The 19,756-nt window shown below is 42.8% G+C and overlaps 1 long non-coding RNA gene and 1 pseudogene across 1 annotated transcript; both read left to right on the plus strand.

The window, feature by feature from the left end:
* Positions 1–1,361: 1,361 nt before the first annotated feature.
* Positions 1,362–4,971, plus strand: LOC124854945. The gene is made up of 4 exons (XR_007034881.1): positions 1,362–1,522; positions 1,607–1,659; positions 2,548–2,658; positions 4,878–4,971. It is a non-coding gene; the product is annotated as an uncharacterized LOC124854945 (long non-coding RNA).
* Positions 4,972–5,440: 469 nt separating this feature from the next.
* On the plus strand, positions 5,441–14,038 carry LOC124854964 (annotated as a pseudogene).
* The last annotated feature ends 5,718 nt before the right edge of the window (positions 14,039–19,756 follow it).

Here is a 19,756-nt window from a genome sequence, read left to right on the forward strand (position 1 = left end):
CTCCACCGGGACTCAAGGAACAACTACAGAGGCTGCTGGTGGACTTCTTTTGGTCAGGTCATCACTGGGTGCGGGCGTCCGTTCTGTACCTCCCTGTGGCAGAGGGGGGCCATGGATTAACGGACATCATCTCGAAACGGATGGCAGACATCCAATGGAGGATTATACATGGAGCTCTAGCTACAAACAGATACAGAGCTCACCTGGACCCAAGCACTGAGGGGGGGGGTGTCCTTTCTGCTCACTGCCAGAGACCCTAGAACACCTAGTAGTGTCCTGTCCCCGATTAGCGGGCACTTTTGAACAGCTGCTGGAGTGGGTGGGGGGTTTAGGAGAGGTTTTCTCTATGCCACTCTTTGTTTTTGGACCCGGGTACACAGCAAGGAAAAAACACACAATGGTTTTAATGAATTTTCTCTTTGCAAATGCAAAGATAGCGACTTGGATAAGTCGGAAGAACAAAATGGCTGGGGGAGGCTGGACTGATCCACTGCGCTGTCTGCGGGGTTTGGTGGCAGCTCGGCTGAAGATCGAAAATGCGTATTTCACACTGACGGACAATTTGGAGGGTTTCAGGGCTGTATGGGGTGTTGGACAGGTCCTGTGCTCACTGGGGGACAGCCAGTCTCTGGTTTTAAATTTTTAGCAGAAAATATTTTAACTCTAGTGTTGGTGTATGATGTGTGTGTGTGCATGAAAGGAGTTATCCTTTTCTGTTCACATAGTTGAATAATTAGGTTTTACTTGACAAATGTGTCATAATTAAAGTTATTCAAAAGTCAAGTCGTCTTCGTCTTCTTCTTCTTCTTCTTCAATTTGATGGGTGGTTAGCAACCAGATGTGCGCTGCCATCTTGAATTAGGCAAAAGCAGTACATTCAAGTTCAACAACCAATCCGAAGCTTTAACCCGCCCCCTGGACTTTTGATGACTGAAGTTGACAGTTTAATTATGTTCTGTCCAGCAAGTAACGCTATGGATAAATAAAAGTATAAATAAGTAAATAAAAAGTATCAGTAAATAATAATAAAAAAAATTTGGAAATATATAAATAAATAAATACACATTTCGGCATTTATTTAGGAATTTAATTATATAATTTTGTATATATTTATGTATTTATATAATTATTTATGTATTTTTATTTGTAGTTTGGGCCCTTAAAACCCTCCATACCCTTGGCTCTTCTCTCCTCATGAATCTTTCAGAGAATTATAGCAACTCTCATTTTTCAAACACGATGAAGCTTTCACTCCAAAGGAAACAAGAATGCAGGGTTTTTACTGTTAATGGTGCATTTCTATATTCTTGAATCAGGAGAGCGCCTGTTGTTGTTGGTACCTGCCCCACCCTGACTCCCTCTCCCTCCCTCCCTCTTTCTGTGGACGGTCTGTAACCGAAGCAGTTCCTCAAAAGGAGAAAGAAAACCCTGCCACTTCTGATCAGACAAATCGAACAGCAGAGGAGTTGAGGCATAACTTTCACCACAACGTGGATTCAGCTTCAGAACTTCATTAAGCAGAGTAGGTTGTGTTCACATGCAGACGTGCAGACTGGAAAGCTAACCTTATCAGTCTCATTGATTGTCCTGTGGCTTGTGATTTCAGGAGCTTTGGCAGAGGCAGCGGACAACATGGAGGTAAAAGAAGCAGCCTCAGTGGTGAGAGATGAATGGCAAAGGATTGAAGGTGTCCCTCACCAGAAAACTATCATTGATCGGGTGCTGCTACTCTGATCTGTATTTGTCTGTATGGTATAATATAAAAAAAACCAAACAGAAGACGATCTTTTATGCTTGGGCACTGGACCATAAACTTTTATTGACTGTGATGGCAGCAATAGTTGTTAGTTAATTGTTAGTGTTTTTCTTTAAATATGAAAATAGGTAATATGGAAATTCCCTCAAAATGTAAAAAAAATCCTTTGATGAAACACAGGCTGTATTATAAGACTTTACATGATATTATTTTGCAACAGCAGTTTAATGCAATATATAAGAAATGCATTGCAATGTGTATAGTATATTATGGTAGCACATTTCAAATTTAAATCCATCCATCCATTATCTATACCACTTACCCATTGAGGGTAACTGGTATAGATCGATTGATTGCGGGAGACATATTTTAGAGATAGGACGTTTGGTGGTCGGTGATAGGACATTCAGAGAATTGTCCAATTATCGTCTGCCTTCCTTGTCCACTCTGTTGGCGCTTCTTGCCAACTTTGCTGCTGCTAGCGTGCATAGCGTTGATATAGTTGTTGTACTTTAGGGCAGCCTTGTATATTGCAGCTGACACTTTTATCTGCTCTGGTAAAATATTTCCTTAGTCGCGCATCTGAATTTGGTCAAACTGCTGCTTTAGCGCCCACATTGCAATGTTTAGACAGTTTAGACAGATAGTTGAGTAGTTCTATTCGAGCCTTATTTGAGGGTTGCAGGGGGGCTGGAGTCCCAAATTTAAATTCAACTTTGAAATTAGACTAATGAACAATCTCAGTTTCCATTCAGTGTGCTGTCTAAATGAGTTGATTTTTTTCCCCACAGAAACCCATCGATCAGTCCCCCTGTCTGTGTGCTGGTGAGCAGGACTATGTTGACAGGAGGAAAAGGGTCGTTCTGGAGTCACTCAACAGCCTGGGAATCAACTGTTCTGCAGTAAGAAAGAAACTGCTCACACACTAACACCATTTCTGTCCGTCCGTGTCAGCCTGGCAAGCACCCGTCAGGAAGGTGCATGTAAGGTAGTCACTCTGCTGGTTGGTGGAGTAAAGGAGTTAGGAGGAAGTTTATGCTTCTTAGTTGTTCCGCTTTGTACCTGTTGTTGCGTTTTGCTGTTTGTCATGCCTGAGTGAGTTGTACCTTTGTGCATTGTCTCTTACTTTATGCCCTCACGTAGGGTTGCAAAGGGGCGGAAAATTTCCGGTAAATTTCCGGAAACTTTCCGGAAACTTTCCATGGGAAGTTAAGCTCGGGAATTTTGAAAAAAAAATGTTACCGCAAATTAAACGCTGAGCAATAAAAACGTCATTCAAAACTCTATTTTAAAGATGTATGGAATGCAGCACACGCTGCACGTTGAATTTAAACCCTGCACTGTGCATTCTTCCATCACATGCACAGATAATTCCCAGCATCCTGCACACTACAGCAGGGCTATTGAGGCCACACTACTGCATTAGCCCAAGGACTAGTCAGGTAAGTTTTGATGATATTACTGGGGAAAATATATTAGCATGCTGATTGAGGATTGTTCATCTGTTCATCTAGCATATTTCTATTCATTTATCCATCAATTGTAAAATATTTTAAAAGACGATTCCAATTGTTTAGCTAACTATTTATATACCTGGCATTGCATTAGTGTTTTTTACAAGCTTTTTTCTCATCTTATTCTACAGAGCAATGTCACGTGCACTATCTCATGTGTGGAGACATTTCACCCCAGCCAATGTAGAAGGAAAGGCTGTGTACTTTTGCAAATACTGTGCAATGTTAAGAATCCCACAAAGATGCAGAAGCATATAGTCAAGTGCCCAAAGTTTCCTCAGGGCTCAAATCAGCTTATGACAAAACAAAATGTTTATATTTATGTCTGTATATGACAAGGTAAATACAGTTAGTATAAATTACCCGCACAATTTCCAGTTTATTCCCGTTAATTCCCGTTAATTCCCGTATATTCCCGTATATTCCCGTTAATTCCCATGGAAAGTTTCCAACTTTGAATATTCCCGGAATTTTGCAACCCTACCCTCACGCCACGTCAAATATCATTTCGCCTGTTTTTACGTAACACACACATGTCCTCCATGACTTTGTATGATCACTATTTTTAAGTCTTACAGTAACTTTTGAGCAGACTTTAGACACTCACAGGAACAGAGTACTGCTGAAGCTGTATGGTTGTAAGGTAATTAAGACAGTGGTAAGTTATAAAACTCATCACATTAATCTTACACCCTTATTAAAAATGCAGTCAAAGCGGCAATGCTTGTTTACAGTAATCCGTTGTGAGTTCATAGTCCACTCCCTGCTCTGCACCACACACAGACAGAGTTAAGCTGCTTTCAGACATGCACTGAACTCCAGAGATCCTGTGGACATTCTCCAGAGGGTCTGTGTGAATGCAAATGTCAGAGTTAGAGCCTCCATGCTTTCTGTGGACTTTCTCCACCTTGCCCCCTAATCTAAAGTCTGCAGAAAGTTCAAAGGAGCCGATGTAAGAACACAGCAGGATTCACTGTGAGTGAATGATTTTATAGATTTTGTTCTAACACCCGACAGAAAACAAGTACACACCAGCGAAAATGTCTTAGCTTTTTAGCCTATTAGGCTCCAGCTTATTTGTTATTTCTGATAATGCCATTATACAACATGTATCATAGTGTGTAGAGTATATACAGTATATATATATATATATATATATATAACATACATGTGTGTGAGTGCATGTGTGTGTTTATGTTATAATAGTAAGTATTTTTCTGAAGATATAATTTTGCCCTGTTTTTTCTGTTCTTGTTTTTGTTGATTGGCATGTCAAATAATATTTGTTTCATGTAATTTGCAATTGGCTATAAGGGAATATGAGGGAAAATAGCATGAACATCCCAACAACCACGAAAATTCCAAATACAGCAATCCTTTCCTTCCACATCTCATTTGATATGGAAGGATGTTTGCATTGCAATATAAAAAATTCTGGGATCATATCTGAAGAATTTAAGTTTAAATAGCACTAAGAAACCCGAAGCCAACAGTAACCTCATAAATATCCCAAACAATGATGTTTACTTAATGAATAAATAATGTCGTTCTCTACAGTATTCTGCATTTAGCTTAGCCGCTGTGGATTTACTATCTCTCTCCAACAGGACTGGGTTCCCCACATCGCTCTGCTGCCATCAGGTGGGGGTCAGAGGGCAGCCGTGGGTCTGATGGGTTCCCTCTCTCCAGATGGAAAGGATGGTCTGCTGGACCCTCCTCTGCTTTACATAGGAGCAGTCTCTGGAGTCAACGTGGTAACAATCACAGTTTCACAGATATAATCATGTTAGTGTAATGAGAGCTGAACAGCTGCTGATGCATGATGGGACATGTCAATGTGATGATGGGATATAATTGGCATGTGCCAGTATTTATATGGGGCTGGAAGAGCTACTAAAAATGCCTAATTACAGCAGAAGATAACTACAAACAAACCATTTTATACTCAATAGCCAGTTTCATTGGATGTATTAACCTGTCCTGTCTTCCTATGATAGGTCCATGTCACCTGTTACAGTGACCCGCAGTGGACCGACAGCATATGGACAGAGCAGTGTCACGATGACAGGTCTGGGGTCGAGCTGGAGCAGGCTCTGGCCTGGTTGGACAAGAGGTCAAGGAGGCCTCTCTCTGTCACGATATCTGGGGGTGTTTAACCTCTGTTGGGATCATGAAACAGGTACCAGTCCATACACACACACACACACACACACACGCACTTTTACTTCCTGTTTGGCTTACACCCACAGTACAATGATTGTACACACAGTCCTTTAGAGAAATATCTTGTTTTTTCATCAGATGGACTTGCGGCATCTTTCCAGCCAGGCCAGCAGGAATACCACAAACCATACCCCATCTACAGCGCCATAGAGAAGGCTGCCTTTAGATGGGCCTACAGAAAGGTATATACATGCATATGTGGCTTGGGAGAAAAGAGCGGGTTGTCCACTAACCCAGAAGGTCTGAGATTGGATCCCAGTCGCTCCTCATTCTGCATGCTGATGTGTCCTTGGGCAAGACACTGAACCCCAAATCACCCCTGACACAGTACTGTGTAAGTGATGTGTGATAGAGAGAGTGCTGCAAGTGCAGTGTATGAATGTCTGTGTGAATAGGTGAATGGTAAAACTGAACTGTAAGCACTAGTGGAAAAGAAAAGTGCTTTATAAATGAACCATTTCCAGAGCTTTCTATGCACATGTCACCGCAGGGTCTAAGTGAATCACCCGACTGAATAACAGCAAGTGTAAATTCACTCTCTGTTTAAATGAGGAAATGGTTTGAGGTGAGTCCTCATGAGGCTGGATTCACAGGCTGGGTGTACTTTGTTGAAGCGTCTCTCCTGGGCAGTAAGTTTCAGAGCGGAGGAGAGCTGCAGGAGCAGAAGACAGAGATGGACATCAGTCGAGCTACAAGTGTGTGTTTACATGTGAGAATGGTAACAGCAGGTGGGTCCCTGCAATCAGTAATTTACAGCTCAGCTTTTATTTTGAGGTGAAAAAAAAGTGTTTACTGGATGCATGAGCAGGCAACTCTTTGCCATCATGTTGTCCTTATACACTTTATAACGTGACACTGATGTTACTTTTGTGTTTTCAGTTTGTTTACTGCCTGAGGCAATTCATCTCATGATAATAATAATATTGATGATATATTTTAAAAAATTGGCTTTAAAATATGACAAAATCATATATTTGAAAGAAGGATAAGTGAGTAAAATGTTATTAAAATACCAAAATACCTTGATTAAAAAAACTACTGAGTAAGTTAATGAACTCAATGAAGTTAATAAATAAATAATTATAATACAATCTTGAAATGTTCCTTAAATTATCTCTGTGTAACAATAAATATTTATGACTGTATACCAATATCGCAGTTTTAAGAGAAATCATATTCAGTTTGACATGTAAAAGGCTGCAACCAGATTTGATTATTGACTAATCATTATTAAATATTTTATTCTCTAAATAGGCCTAGCCCTCTGAATACTGTGAAGAGCACAGAGAAAAGCAAATAAAGAAATTCTCTCCTTGTGAAGCAACTCAAACTGAAACTTTGGCAGAATAATGTGTGTTCATGTAGGATCATCACCCACGGTGCAACAGAGTGCATTTTTGCATTGATGGATTGTAGAGTGTTGGTCATGCATGCATATGAGTCGTCATTTTCAAACTTGTGTCTGTTTAAATTTTCAGGTGTTCTGGGTTGTGCGTTGGCTCATGGCAGGGGTTATCAGAGAGTTCATCCCTCCCTGGTTGAATGGTAATCACAATCACATTTCTCTACCACAGCAAACAGTAGTCAACAAGTATCATTTTTCCCACTATAACTGTGTGAGTTGAATGTCTTACTGCCTTGCTGCTCTCTCCCTATTGTGTGTTTTGTGTGTAATGTTTGGCTCAACCTTGGACATATGAACAGAGATGCTGACGAGTACTTGCGTATACAACACCCTTGACAAACTGGTAGCCCTGATCAAGTTCCTACAAAGTCCTACCACTCTTTCTAGCAGGCTGAACCACGCTGCAGAAAGCCATAGAAGGTAGTGGTCCTGCTCAACAGATGACTTAGTTTTACTCTTTAAATCCAGTGGTTTTGCATCTGTAAGCTCATTTGTTAAACTGCATTGACAGCGAAGAGGAATATTTGTCAATCCGATTTTTCTTATCCAATTATGTTTGTTTGCCTGTGATCATGTGTGATGCAATAAAGACTGCAGAGTGCCCATTACATTCTCTGTTTTCCATACAAGGTAAATTGTATTGCTCTGCGTTGCTGGAGTCAAAGAATATGGAGAGGAAAGAAAAAAAGATTTTTCGTAATTTGAGTCAGAGCTCTGACAGCAAAACACCTGGAGCCAAAGATTGGGAATGGTCAGTGTGAAAGTATTGTAGATATACTAACTTTATTTACTTGATTGAAATGAGAGGTTAATGCATCTATTTGTTATCAATGTGTTTCTCCCAGTCTCGAATAATCATGTAAGTCCTTCCCTGGTGAGAAGTGGGAGTGGGGAACAACAGGAACTTCCTCTACCAACACAAGGTGAGAGGGACAGACTTCATCAGCAACTATAAGAAGAAGTTGAGTAATGTTTGAGTTCAGTGCTGTCTCACCATGGTTTCCATCAGCTGTTTCTGTGAAAAGATAGAAAACACTGCACAAACTAGCACAGCACTTAGGGCGAGTTAGTGGACAACGAAACAGAGCTAAAGAGAGTAAATGTGAATTTACATTTGTGACGTGCCCCGAAACGTAGCTCAGCTAATGCTAATGCACTTTTATGTGTCTACTGGAAGTGGAAATAACTGTTACCTCTCTTCCATTGATCCCTCCATGGAGTATAAACGTTTACTGGTGACACATGACCTTAAATCAGAGGAAGACATCTCCGCCACTATTCAGAAATGAATCCAAAATATCCTGTATTTCAACCTGCCATCGTGGTGGTGGATTGTTATCGTGGTGTCAGCTGATCATGGACTATGATTAGAAAAAGACTGCTTGATATACAATATGCCATGCTCACACACATGTAAATATTGTAATTCTGTTGATGTGTTCAGTTACGCAGCCTCCTATAGCACTAATGCACTTGCATTGTTTTATTTTTGGTTGTTTTTCCTAGTTTCACACTGTTTGCATAGCATCAATGGGTAATTATAGCAAACTTAGCAGAAAATTAGCACTCCAACAAACATCAGTGTAACTTCATTAGAACAACCTAAAATCACAAATCATGATTGAAAAATGTGTTTGACACATAGCTTGACTTTTTAGTTTGGTCCATGTCCCATCCACTAACAAGGAGGTGGCAGGTTGCTGACCTATATTACAGCCAGCCATCAGAGTGGCAATTGAGGTCTTGGCTTGCTTTTTGGAGCAGTTGTGTCGTTGATCTTTATATAGTGATGCTAGATTCATAGTTATGAATAAAGTAAAGAAACAAATACAGTAAGTGAACATTAGCATTGATTGTCTTATAATGGTCAATACAATAAAGACAAATGAGTAGTATATAAGTAAATAAATAAATATATAAAGATTTGCTTTAAATAGTGATTTAATAGTTAAATGATAGTTAAAAAATGATTTTGCTGGTCAGATGCTCCACCTTGGCGCCAAAGAAATAATCCACCTGGTCGATGCCGGGCTGCTGATCAATGTTGCCTACCCTCCTTTTCTGGGAGAGAAGAGAGACATTGACCTCATTATCGTAGGGGGTGTGTGTGTGTGTGTGTGTGTGTGTGTGTGTGTGTGTGTGTGTGTGTGTGTGTGTGTGTGTGTGTGTGTGTGTGTGTGTGTGTGTGTGTGTGTGTGTGTGTGTGTGTGTGAGCCTATACCCCTCGTAGCCAGGAGCATTGTTTTAAACCATGGGCAACTAATAACAACCATATTAGCAATATATGGCTCATAATGAGAACTCACCAACAAGCTTTCACCTTGCTCTCTGCACCTAAAACACACATTATATATCAAAACTGAGTACACACAATATCCCCAAAAAAATTCTGATTCCAAATGATATCACCTTACACAAATTGTATGTTTAAATAAGTTAAGTTAAATTTAAATGTTAAAAAGTTGACATTTGTACATGCTCAATGAATCCTGGGCTAGGCTGGGCCAGCGAAGGATTGGAGCCTTTGTTTCTTGCTGATGAAAGGCCGCATTTGAAGGAGCCTCCAAAATGGGACAGCCTAGTTGCACCACTTTGATGCAATCATTAATTTGTAGGCCAAAGGATGCAGCCCCTGAATTGAGATACAGCTACTGTCAGTCGCTTCACAGTAAGACAGGAAATAATAAGTCCAAATACTATAAGATTCCAAAAGGTCAAAACAGAAGATTTCTCAAAATAAACCAAAAGTCCTCAACTGACATTAAAAGTCCACAACAAGCTCCAAAACAAGTCCAAAAAACTCTCGGGGGCAGAATAATGACATTATGACAAAGTGGTACCTGTGATTTATGAATTAAAGGATAACTGAGTTATAGCAATTGCTAACCAGTAATTTGTTGCACACTCAACAAGTTCAAGGCTGGAAAACCGTGTGAAACACTGCTGTTCGCTCTGCGCTCTCCTCAGACTCTGGCCAGAGACTATGCTGCGGAGGTAAAAGAAGCCTTTCCCGAGATAGGCGATCAGGTCCTGGAGGAGAGAGTGGCCAAAGGACTGCTACGTGTTCGAGAAAGAGAAGAGGCCTACAATCGTCTACATGCCGCTCTTCGTAGACGGAACTGCCAAGGTCTGTGTTACTGCGTCACATACACTTGCAGATTTGTTTATGTGTTTTCTCTTAGATGCAGAACTGCTTATAAACATGATTTAAACTTCAATGGACAGAAACAAGATGAGCTGTGTTTTTTATGGTGCAGTATGGACACAGTTTGTTTCCTGTGTTAAATGAAATAGCTTCTAGATTTAATAGGTTAGCACAAATGAACAATACCTGTCTCCTTCTGTTAATCTGAAAGCATTTCTCTCAGTGGAGGTCAAGATTGATTTCACATTAATTCCATAAATATGAAAACAAAGACAACACAGAATAGCATTTGGGGTTGTGTGTGTGATTTATCATCCTCAGTGCTAATAAGCACATCGTAGCTTGTTAACATGCAAAAATGGAGCAACGCTTGCGAGCTAGTTCAGGCAGCCAACTTGAGCTGCGCTTCTCCAATCATGTGATGTACCTCACTCTCCACAATCATCTATGATACACACCCACCTTATTAGGCAGTCTATTTAAGCAGATAAAATTTCCCATCACTCCCTTTGCTTGCCCTGCCCCTGCGTCAGTATTTCTGCCAGTTGCTTCAGCCCCTCCAGCACCCCAGCATCCAGCTAGGCTCCGACGGGGGGGGTTACAAGTATTTGCTCATCAGTCCCATCATAACTATGTCATCATATCGGGGGGAGTCACTAAGTCTGAGACTAGACACCAAACACTAACCTGTTCTACTGTTGCAATAAATATTTAAATGTGAGTTGTCTGACTGAACTGAAGTTGTAAACGTTTCAATTAGTTATTTGATGCTATTAAAACAGGCTGTGACGTCATGATTGACAGCTGGACAGACTTGCGATTGTTCAAGCGCATGTTACATTACATTACATTACATATCTTTAGCTATTTTATTCAGCGACTTCCAATAAGTCGTTCAACCATGAGGGTACAAACCCAGAACAGCAAGAATCATGTAAGCACATTAGCTTCAAAAAGCCAAACTACAAGTGCTACATGTAAGTGCAACATTTAAGTTAAAATTTTAATATAAACACCAGAGTAGACGGTTATTAGACATCATCTTCTTAACCAAGGTGTAGTTGGAAGAGATGTGTCTTTAGTCTGTAGCTGAAGATCTGTAGACTTTCTGCTGTCCTGATGTCAATGGGGAGCTCGTTCCACCATTTGGAGCCAGGACAGCAAACAGGCGTGATTCTGTTGAGTGGTTAGGTGTCCCTCGCAGTGAGGGGGCAGCAAGCTGATTGGCCGATGCAGAGCAGTGTGGAAGGGATGGGGTGTAGGTTTGGCAATGACCTGGATACTGTAGACTGGACCCGATCCGTTCCCTGGCATAATTTACTAAGTACTAGTGTCTTGAAGCGGATGCAGGCAACCACTTTTAACCAGTGAAGAGGCGGAGGAACGGTGTGGTGTTAGAGGCATTCAGTTTGAGAGACAAGTCAGGCTGCCATCACTGGATAAGCTGCAGAGTCGGATGGCACTAACAGGCAGACCAGCCAGGAGGGAGTTACAATAGTCTAGGCGTGAGATGACCAGAGCCTGGACCAAAACCTTTGCCTTCTGAGTGAGAAGGGACGTATTCTCCTGATGATGTGCAGCATGTATCTACGATCGGGTTCTTGCAGCAATCTTGGTGGGAAGGAGAGTTGGCTGTCAGTGTCAAATCCAGTTTCTTGCTGCGGTCTGGTGGGGGCTGCCACAGAGTTGTTGATCGTAATAGTAAGGTGATGGGTGGGAGAGCCCTTCCCTGGAAGGAAAAGTGGCTTGGTTTTGACAAGGTTGATTTCAAAGGGGGTGTGCGGACACCCACTGAGAGATGTCAATCAGACAGAGCAGAGATTCGTGCTGCTACCTGTGTTTCAGACTGAGAAAAGAGAGAATTAGTTGGGTGTCATCTTCGTAGCTTTGGTAGGAAAAGCCATGTGAGTGAATAACAGAGCAAGAGAGTTGTTGCACAGAGAGAAAGGAGGGGACCAAGGACGGAACCGTGAGGTACCCCAGTGAGTGGACAAGGTTCTGACACAGATCCTCTCCAAGTTCCCTGGTAAGTGCGGTCGTTGAGGTAGGATGAGAGCAGGGAGAGTGCAGAGCCTGAGACACCCAGATCCTGAAGGGAGAAATAAGGATCTGGTGGTTCACGTGTCAAATGCAGCAGGAGTCCAAAAGGATGAGGACAGAGGAGAGAGGCTTGCTCTAGCAGTGTGAAGTTGCTCAGAGACAGCAAGGAGGCCCAGTCTCAGTTAGTGGCCTGCCAGACTGGTGAGATCAAAGAAGGTTGTCCTGGTGAATAGGAAGAAAGTTTGATTACAGATAGCATGCTTGAGTGCTTTGGAGAGAAATGTATGCATGTGTTGACACAACCCAATACTGCGTCTCCACTCCACCATCACTACTGCACAGAATCTGGCTTCAAATTATGTAAAAGTGCAAAGGTGGCATCTGTTTCCCGGATATTTTAGCTTAGTTTTTGAACAGTAGCAGGAAGTGGAGACACGTTGTCCATCTTTGTATACAGTCTATGGTCTGCCACGTTTACACTCACAACCTCTGATGTGGCGGCATTTCACATCGGACTGGTGAAGCTGGTTTGGTTTCACTCAGGTTTCATTTGATATATAGCACCTGTGATCCACTTTCTGGATGCACCATGGTCTGGATTTGGATGTGTGCTTCTGTGTTTCAGTATCTGTCAACGCTGAAATGCATTATCAGGGCTCTGAATGTTGATGCTTGCAGGAGCGTGCAGTGATGTCACCTTTATGTGTGCATATGATTTGCTGTACATAAATACAGTACAGCTTGACATGAACTGTGAAATAATTTACTGTACAGCATAACATATATAAAAGTGTCAGGATTAAACTAAGAACGGCCGTGTACACATTCTGCCAAATAATCTGCAAAGTTTACACCTCCAAACTTTTAAGAGATTCTCACGTATCAGGTCAGACCTTGTAGATTCTCCCAGACAAACCAAATAGATACAAATGAATACAAATTATTCCTTGGCACAAGTTGTGTTACTTACTAATAGCTTTGTGAATTTAGCAAGCTGTCATAGAAGAGCAGGGTCTCATTTGATTAGAGCCTAATAAGCCTTCACTGTTTTCTATAGATGCAAAGGAGGTCGATGCAAAGATGAAGGAGTTCTCCACTTTCCAGCCTCCTTTCAGTGAGGCCAAGATCAAGTTCATGTTGGAGACGGCAGAAGCTAACATGAAGAACAACAAGGAACTTCTGCTGAGGGAGATAAACAAGGCCGTTCTCCGCCGACAGAACAAGAGGTGAGGTTTGGCCGGAGTGTTACAGGAGGGATTGTCAAGCGAAACAACGAGAGAGACCACCCCTCCTGTAACATGATGATGATGATGATGTTGATGATGGTGATGTTGATGATGGTGATGGTTATGATAACGATGATGGGGATGTTAGTGATGATGATGGTGATGATGATGATAATAATGATGATGGTATGATGAACAGAATACAAGTTTTACACTACGTTTGTTATAAATATCTCTAGATAAAATAATAATAATATATTAACATTAGATCAAATTGGTATTATATTTGAACCCAATGTTCATTAAGATTAAGCCAATGGAATTCTTCAGGCAAAGTATTCCCTGTTAAGAAAGCTCTTTATAGGTTTTCTCAGACTAACCTCCTATGACACTCATGAATTATCTTCGTACTTGAGAGAGGAAATTCTAAGTATGATTAAATTGAGTGAATGTAAAAAATTATCTTCAATTGCTCGTACTACTTCAAATCTGTCTGTAAGATTGGTTCCCGCTTGAGGAGCCACTGTGTGTATAATGGTAGTAGATGGACAAAGTGCAGGTATCAATAAAATGAGTTCACGTCATAACCTGTGCATCTTTGTCTGAGACAGAGGAGATGAGACAGCTGATGAATATTTGTCGGACTTTTCATGAAATTGTGTCTTTTTCTCTCCCTTCCAGGAAGTCTGTGCTGAACAATCCGTTATCATAATGATTGTGACTCAACCTCTGACTTCATCTACCATAAGAAGTTGGAGGAGAAGAAGCTCTCAGACGAACACAGGAGGAAGAAAGAAGCACTCACTTTCCAACATGGGCAATACAGAATCATGTAATGCATGCATGTAATGATGTCTGCTAAGATGGCTGACACTAAATAAATGTTGGTTCATGTGAAAGCAATTGTCTTATTACTTTTTCACACACATATGAGTGGTTTGAGACAAATTATTTTCCATTCCACTGCTGCACACTGGGTGATCATGATACGATGAAGTCACAGAATGTCTATAACAGTCACTTAAGACTTAAAAACTGCACTAAATCTGTGACTCCTTGCACGTGTGAATATCATTAATTTCAAGGATAACACAACAAATTAGTTTCGACCAATCAGCGTCCTGCAAGGGAGGAACTACTGGCAGCCCTGAGCATGTCTCCTCGATGTGACATGTGAGTAGTGTCCGTTACCACCAATAGCGGATAGGGTTATGATTCACGTAGATAATGCTTTTACATATATATATATATATATATATATATATTGCAGCAACAGAACATAGTTAGAGTTTGGCACCCAGGCTCCGACTTCATCAATTAATCAATTTACCAGAAGATTACATTAATCTTATATAATATAATAAATATAATATATATATATATATATAAAATAATGCAACAACAGTCAATGGAAACCAAAATCATCAACCCATTGAGGGCTGGATTCAAATCCACACCGAAAATCAAAGTAAACAATTTAAAGGGCCCACATTGTGTAAAATACATTTTCTGGGCTATTTCTATCCATAATTACTTGAAGGGGGTCAGTAGGGACCCTCAAAGTATGAAAACAGTCACTCCGCAGACTTTTGCACTCAGTCCATTCTAAGAAATATGTTATCGAAAAGTCTTGTTTCGTACTTCCTCCCCCGTATGAGTCATACAGGATCACACTTCTCCCTCAGCCCCACTCAGCCGGTACCAGTCCAGCCTCTGAACCCACCTCCCCGCTCCCCATCACCACCCCTCCACACCGAATGCAACACCAAGCAGACGTGTTGCTGAGCCCCTAGAACTTATTGCTTCTACAGGCTAACCACAACAAACAACACTGAAGAAACACTGCAGCGTGGAAGGATGCAAGGAAGAGAATGTGTCGTGCACATTCCTCTAAACAATTACTGTTCGAGACCAGCGGTTACGCTTTATTTCTTCTGACATGCCATGTCAGTGTGCTCACTACGGAGTAAAGTCTACATTACTCCGTGTGAAGCTCCATACTGTAACTCGGGACGTTACTCCTACATTGGCCGACTATCCTGCTAAAACTTGAACAAACATGAGGACGGTGTAACTTACCGTTCAGAAACATCCTGTTGTAACCGACTGAGTATGTGGCTGCATCCAAACATAACGAGACTTTCAGCTCTGTTTACCAGAGGGAGTAAATGCGCCAGAATGAGACGGTGATAGGCCTGGTCGCGCACAAAGTGCAGTCAGCCAATCAGCAATACACATTGCAGCAGTTTTTCTGACTTTAAACAACTGATCTATCATCTTAAGGGTATCAATACCTCAAATTAAATCCCAGAAAGGTGTAAAATATGGGCCCTTTAAAATCACACAAGCTGACCCACTTGCATTTATTTCATCACAACAACTCAGAATGTGACTCAGTAGTGTGTATGGCCCCCGCCTGCCTGTATGCACTCTCAACAACGTGTGGTCATCCTCCTGATGAGTCGGATGGTTTCCTTGGGGATCTCCTCCCAGACCTGGATCAGGGAATCAGTGAGCTCCTGGACAGTCTGTGGAGGTACTTGGAGACATCAGATACACGATACATAATGTCCCATAGGTGCTCAATTGGATTTAGGTCAGGAGAACGTGAGGGTATGTCAATGGCATCAAAGCCTTCGTCATCCAGGAACTGCCTACACACTCTGGCAACATGAGGCCGGGCATTGTCCCGCACCAGGAGGAACCCAGGGCCCACTGCAACAGCGTATGGTCCGACAATCGCTCTGAGGATTACATCCAGTACCGAACATCAGTCAGGGTAGCGTTGGCTATGACATGAAAGTCTATGCAACCCTCCAAGGACATGCCTCCCTAGACCATCACTGACCCACCACCAAACCTTTCATGCTGGATGATGTCTCCAGACTCTTACATGCATGTGGCTGCATGCCGGGAGCTAGTTTTGGCAGGCAACTCGAGCTGCGCTGCACCAATCATGTGACATACATCATGTGACATACCTCACTCTCCACAACCATCTATATTACACACCCACCTTATCAGGTGGTCTATTTAACCAGAGAGAAATTTCCCATCATCCCCTTTGCTCACACTGCTGCTGCAGTATTGCTACCAGTTGCTTCAGCGCTCAGCGCTCAGCGACTCAGCGGTTGACCAAGTGACCGTTGTTCCTCCGTGGGTCGTTTGTCTCTCTCAATCCGAGTGAGTCCTCCGATGACGAGGGTTCGCTTTATTCCCGAAATTTGGGCTCGGTCCTTCGAGATTCACTGCGTGTGAATCGGACGTCAGGCATCTGCGCCGTGGCTCCCGCGGGCCTCTCGGCGTGCACCACATCCTGGAGGAGCTGCGCGCCCAAAGCGTTTAATTCATCGGGTCTGAGCCACGAGGAAGTTTTCAACTACTTCTTGACTAAGGGGAGGCTCCGCAAAGCCGAACAAAAGCTGGTGGCAGCATCGCAGACGGCTTCCTCCCAGGGCCTCGCTGCTGCACCAACTTCTCCCTCACCTCGGGATGTTGTCCCTCGGAGGCAGAGGAAGCACGCCTGGATCCGCTGGGGCTTCCATCCTGTCTCCTCTGCTGAATGAAATCTGCACTGAACGTTATGAATGAAACAATTCAGTCTCGAATAATACACCATCTTCCCTGCACGTGATGTAAACAACACTGGCGAGCCGACAACACTGGCGAGCAGGCTCGTGTTTTAGTACTTCCTGGTACGTCACTCCAACAGGATTATGGGAGCTGTAGTCCCATCTCCAGCCATGGGTTCGAGGCTCCTGTCTCCTGATAACATTCCCTTTCCCATAGGAATCAAATTCTAGCAGGTAATCTGTTTTGTTATTCTGGAAACATTCAATTATATGAATATAATATATATATGTGGGTAGAGTGGTCGTCCTCCAACCAGAGGTTGGTGGTTCAATCCTCAGTCTTCCCATCTGCATGCCAAAGTGTCCTTGGGCAAGATACTGAACCCCTCAAATGGCCCCTCATAGATGTGGAATGCACTAATTGTAAATCACTTTGGAAAAAAGCGGCTGCCAAATGACATGACTTTTCTGGCATGCAATGGTGTTGCAACGGACGCGCCATTGTGCTATGTTTTGTCGCTATTGCACATGCCCGACTTTCAGAGATAGGAAGGGAGCGAGATGGCTCACTCCTCAGCTACTTCCATCAGCACATCCGGTAAAACGAAGTTTAGTTCAGCTGCACAGCACGAATAACACGCGCTATGACGTAACCAACGAAGTATGGACTATTAAATTCGTTGGCAACTATTTTTGTCATCGATTTGTCGACTACGTCGATTTATCGTTGCACCCCTATTTTAGTGGTGAGGTTGGTACATATAAATTAAATTAATCACAATACAAATAAATAAATTAAATCTCTGCCCATAGAGAGGAAGTTTAGACCACAGCCGTTTTGGGGGAGTCTTCATTAATGTCTGGCCAACCAAACCCGAGCGTCTTGACCCCAGGGTCTTCATCCGATTCCTACAGAGCAGTGAATAGATCAAGAACAAATTACTTTCTCATGCGTTAATGCTGCTACAATAGAAAAAAAATCTATAAAGCCTCAATGATGACAGTCTTACCTAACATTTAGCTTGGCTTTATATTTCCATATTGCTAAGTTGTTAAGGTGAGTCAGAGTAGATACGATGATGGAAGCTGTCTAACCAGAAATCTGCCAAGGACACTCATTTAATCCTCTACATGACCTTACCCTCTCTAATCTTAGAAGAACACATGTACACGACAAGTCTGATAGATCTTGTCGAGACTTCTGAATTATCATTGCTAAGAATAATACTGCTTTCTGTTCTTTCTCCTCTATGATCAAACACTTGCATCGCTCTCCAACCCATCTGGCGACACCCTTGCTCACCAACAATGGTTGAAAATGCATGACGAGATCTCCTCAAAACTTCGCCATCCCGGCCAGAACTGAGGCCTAACACCTGAATGCTATTCCCTGCACTCCCTAAGATGTGGCACAGCTACGACTGCAGCACTCCATCACCCATGCTACTCATGCTATGTTGGACACCACAAGAAGGAATATTGACTCTCAAACATCATCTGCACCCTTGATGTTTTAATATGTAATCTCCGCTGCCTAATTCCATTGTCTAATGGTGCGGGTCCTTCTTCCCTCCTCCTCACACTACCAGTCCTTCCACCCGGAAGGACTGGTAGTGCTTCGTTGCCAGTGGTGACGACACAATGCGAACGAAGCCAAGAGATTCGCTGCACCCTTGTCGTGGCATATATCGCACTCCTGTCCATCCTGGGAGGGGGATCCCTCACATGTGGCTCTCTCTGAGGTTTCTACATCTTCCCCTGTTCATGGGGTTTTTTGGTAGTTTTTCCTTACTCTTGTTGAGGGTGAAGGACAGGATGTCGCACTCGTTAAGCCCTATGAAACGAATCATTTTTTGTGAATATGGGCTCTACAAGCAAAACATGTGAGTGAATAATATGTATGTGCTTTGCAGCCTGATTATATTATTGCATTTCAGGTGGTTTGCTGGGCTTAAAGTGTTAAATTTTGATTTTGGTGTATATGTTGCCGTGTGCCAAGTTCACTATATATTCCCCTACAGCCAGGGCTCATTTAGTGGGAACCTCACTAGGTAGTATATTCTCCCGCAGACGATGTGCCTACAGCGAGTGACCACACCGCGGGGGTGAATGGTGCGCACATAGGAATCTCACTAGGAAGTAGTTTCTCCTGCAGGCAACGTGCCTACAGCAAATGGCCACACCGCGGCGGTGAATGGCGCACATAACAGTTTCACTAGGTAGTATATTCTCCCACAGGCCAATGCGCATACGAAGAATGGCCACACCGCGGCGGTGAATGGCACACATAACAGTGTCACTAGGTAGTATACTCTCCCGCAGGCTATGCGCCTACGGAGAATGTCCACACCGCGGCGGTGAATGGCGCACATAACAGTTTCACTAGGTAGTATACTCTCCCGCAGGCCAATGCGCCTACGGAGAATGGCCACACCGCGGCGGTGAATGGCACACATAACAGTGTCACTAGGTAGTATACTCTCCCGCAGGCCAATGCGCCGACGGAGAATGGCCTCGCCGCGGCGGCGAATGGCGCACACATAGCAGATACCGATCCGTACGTCAGGCTCCGAATTCGTGCAGTTTTGGGGGGTTACAAGTATTTGCTCATCATTCCTGTGTAATCATGTGGGGGAGTGATTAAGTTGGAGCCTAAATGCCAAACACTAAACCTGTTGTAATGCTGCAATAAATGTTTGAACGTGAGTTGTCTGACTGAAATGTGGCGACGCCGGCGAGCTAGTTCTGGCAGGCAACTCGAGCTGCGCTGCGCCAATCATGTGACATACATCATGTGACATACCTCACTCTCCACAACCATCTATATTACACACCCACCTTATCCGGTGGTCTATTTAACCAGAGAGAAATTTCC

The sequence above is a fragment of the Hippoglossus stenolepis genome, chromosome 16 (genome assembly GCF_022539355.2).
Source record: "Hippoglossus stenolepis isolate QCI-W04-F060 chromosome 16, HSTE1.2, whole genome shotgun sequence".
NCBI classification, from domain to species: Eukaryota; Metazoa; Chordata; class Actinopteri; order Pleuronectiformes; family Pleuronectidae; genus Hippoglossus; species Hippoglossus stenolepis.